Consider the following 3,721-nt stretch of genomic DNA (forward strand, 5'->3'; position numbering starts at 1 on the left):
CTGTGTTCTTTGGCTGTTTAACTCTCGTTATGTAATCTCATAATGTTGTTCCTGGAGCAAAACTGTAGTGCCTTATTTTTAAAACCACATCAAACACATTTGTGTGTTTAATGTGACTCTGATGAGTGTGTTAACCTTCAGCACCTTTTCGCAAGTACGACAGTTCAGCCCAACATCCCAAAGATTTGTCCACAGCTGTTAAAATGAATTTATACCCCTGATGATGGGCAATACCGCAGACTAAAATAGAGGAATTAATTTATGTTCCTCTACTTCCTTACCGACCTTTATGGCTTTTGTTGGACTAAAAGTTTTTCTAACAAAATGAGTATTAATTGCAAAGGGTTTTATACTGTGGTGATATGTGCTTGTGCAAACAGGACCACAGAGAACTGGCATTGCACCCGGGGCCAATGGCCTGATTGACCCTGCCCCACCTAAATGCATTGGGGTAATAGAAGTACACTGAAAGTGGATTAGAGCTGTAGTGGAAATACAGCCTTGGATAGGCTGAGACTGAGGTACCCAAATAAATTTGTTTTGTATAGTATAGTTTATCATGGCCCAGCCCCCCTGGAAGTCCAGGCCCTGGGGGTTTTGCCCCCGCCCCCCTCTCCTGAGGCCTATGTGCAAGGAACAAGACATTCCCTCCACCACCACCTGCTATAGCCCAATGACACTTTTTTGTTCTGATCCTGAAATGCAGATTTTGAAGGGCAGAGGGGGCACCATTGTATAGGCAAAGGTCTTTCTCCTTGCAGTTACAGAATTCTGCTCACAAATACAACCCAATATATTTACACAAATAACAGTACAGGTTGAGACTAATTATTTGCGTGGGTTCCATTCCAAGCACTCACATGGATGGCAAAAAACAAACTATAACATATCAATTTAAAAAACAAAGTTTCGTTGCTCCAGTGATTTAAAAACAGCCTTGCTGACTTTTGTGATGTAAGATAAGAGTCATTAAGAAGACAATCCATCAATCAGTCATCCTCCAAGAGGTTCACTCAGACGAGAACAAGACGCTTCACTCAGCCCCTCCCTTCACCAATGCAAAATGATCACCTTTCTTTCATGTGCTCAGAGAGAGTAGGATTGATGGGTTGTCAGCCAGCTGCCCCCCCCCCTCTCATTAAGGAGGCTATTGTTAAAGGATTGTTCAGTTTTTTAAACTGATTTTAAAGGGGTGCATTTGTCCCCTTCTCCAGGGATCAGCACATTCCTTCTCATTTGCAGGGGCCATTCATGTTGAGTCAAATAGTGTATAAAAAATCTGTGTATAAATAGGCTGGACCTGTACTCTTATTTGGCTGGGTGGAATGTGTATGTAACAGGGATGGAATTGGGCACAAATATCCAGAGATGGGAAGTTAGATTTTAGGAGGGAGAGGAATGAAAGAGAGAGAAAAGATTATTGTCTGGCCTAGTTAAATGCATTGCAAGAATTATGTTCACCTCTCACACTAGACAATGGAGACAATTTAGGAAAATGGCAGAAACTCTGAGCGTCAGTCACTCCAACATGTAACTCATGATGCTAATCCTGATGACACCAGCAAAGAGATAAACATCCATAGGCAGAAATAAACTACATATAGTCGATCCTCATTACTCACACATTCCATTCCTGCAGATTCATTTATCTGTGGAGAACAAGAGTGTGACTTAGAGCCCAATCCTGAGCTCAGTGTGCTGGCTTACTGCTGGGGCACATTGTTGCAAATGTGCCATAAGGCATGTTTGCAAGGCTTAGTGCAAGCCCAGCACCAGAGCTAGCCCAGTGCCAGTCAGTGCTGGGCTGGCACTGGTGGAAAACTGGTGCTCTGCCACTCTGCGGTTGGCTGAACTGCCGGGGGGCAGAGAGTTAAGTGGGGGCATGGAGGGAGGTGCGAAGGAGGCGTTCTGGGCAGGGGGAGTTGGAGGGAGGACAGGAGAGGGCAGACAGGAGGCATGGTGGGGGAGGGAGTGGGGCAGAAGGAGGGTAGGACTGGTGGAGCTCAGCTCCACCAGATCCTGAGCTCTGTGTTGGGCCATGCGACCCAACTTGGAACTCTTTGATTCTGCAGGAGCTCCAGAGCTGCTGTAGAATAGAGTAGCCCCATTGCAGGGATTACTTCCTTTACTTGGGGGAAGGGGACAAAGTCTCCTCTCCTGAGGGGGTGGCAGCAGCTGCCTGGGGCATGCTGGATGCCGCAGTAGCCATTATTGGCACTGTGGCAGCCCCACACTCTGTGCAGCTCAGGATTGGGCTGTTACCTTGTACCATTTGTGATCTGTTCTTAGCTATCTGCTGTATTCTGAAGGTATCCTTGGCATCTGCCATTCTGAAGCTTCCCACAGCCATTTTAAAGCTACCTGGGCTATTCACAGGTGCCGTTTTGAAGGTCTCCACTGCATTCTGATGGTATCCACTGCATTCCAGATGTCTAAGTTACATTTCAAGGGTCTCTTCTCCTGGCAGGTTAGCTATCCCTGTATCTGTAGAGATAAAGCCATAAATGAGTATGTTTGATTCCTGCAACCCCTCATACTTAAATTTAGAGAGAGAGAGAGAGAGAGAGAGAGAGAGAGAGAGAGAGAGAGAGAGAGAGAGAGAGAGAGAGAGAGAATGGTTTCTAGAAGCAGACATGTACATTGCATGCATATGTTCAAGACAAAGTTTCAATTTAAGTAATCTAAACTTATCTTTACCACACCCCAAAACAGGAGGTACACAACTATTTCCTACACGTTATCTTGGCATTCCATTGATTAATGGAATGAGTTGATGAGTCAGCAACATGAAAAAGAATAGACTGGAATAACTGGAACCAGGGAAGTTTCATGAAGTGCTACTGCAAGACTGACAGCAACTGTTACCCTGCACATGCCTGATCTCATCTGATCTCGGAAGCTAAGCAGGATCAGGCCTGGTTAGTACTTGGATGGGAGACCGCCGGGGAATACCGGGTACTGTAGGCTTATACCATAGTCTTTCGAGACTGAAGGTTGCCAACCATCAACCTAAAGCCAATGGAGCTTTTGTATTATTAAAAAATGTTTAATGTTGATCAAAGCACCATTAATGTTGGTCAAAGTGCCATTAAAGTTTGTAACAAATAATGAGTATTAAAATTAACCATGTTGCAGGTTTTATTAATCCCAAGTACACTGCTCATAAAGGCACTATGATTCATGAATTAGTACGTATTTGCCTCAGTTGTAATTATGAATAATTGCTATGAATAACAAAAAATAATATTCAATATTAAATTACAAATTTAATTTATGCTCACCCCACCCCATAACTCCCCTCCCCACCCTATTACACTCCTCCCTGCCCTCCTACATAGTATAAAATACTATTTAATTGTTCTTGTGTTTTATTTTTTAGTAAACATTGCCTGTTCCAATCTATAGAATTCTAAGAATTTGCATACAATCCCATGTTGATCATGTAATATATAGATTTATTTGATATGTTTCTCTAACAACAATCATGAATGAATAGAATTTCTCAGCATTCTATAGAATGTTGGCTGCTGGAGGTCTCCTTGAGGTAGCAGGACATAAGCCCCAGCAACTACAATGGTTGAACCTGCACCGGTGATATAACTGGCACAAGTTCGAGTTCATCCATGTTGGCAGATCCGGCCTGGGAAGGGGGATAGGATATGGTGTGCCAATCCCGCTCCCTCCCAGGCACAGTCTGCTCACCCTATCCCATAACTCCCCT

The 3,721-nt window shown here is 43.9% G+C and overlaps 1 pseudogene; it reads left to right on the plus strand.

Moving 5' to 3' along the window:
* The first annotated feature begins 2,847 nt into the window (after positions 1 to 2,847).
* On the plus strand, positions 2,848 to 2,967 carry LOC136649957 (5S ribosomal RNA; annotated as a pseudogene).
* Positions 2,968 to 3,721: the final 754 nt, after the last annotated feature.

This window comes from Tiliqua scincoides, chromosome 4 (assembly GCF_035046505.1).
Source record: "Tiliqua scincoides isolate rTilSci1 chromosome 4, rTilSci1.hap2, whole genome shotgun sequence".
Lineage (NCBI taxonomy): Eukaryota > Metazoa > Chordata > Lepidosauria > Squamata > Scincidae > Tiliqua > Tiliqua scincoides.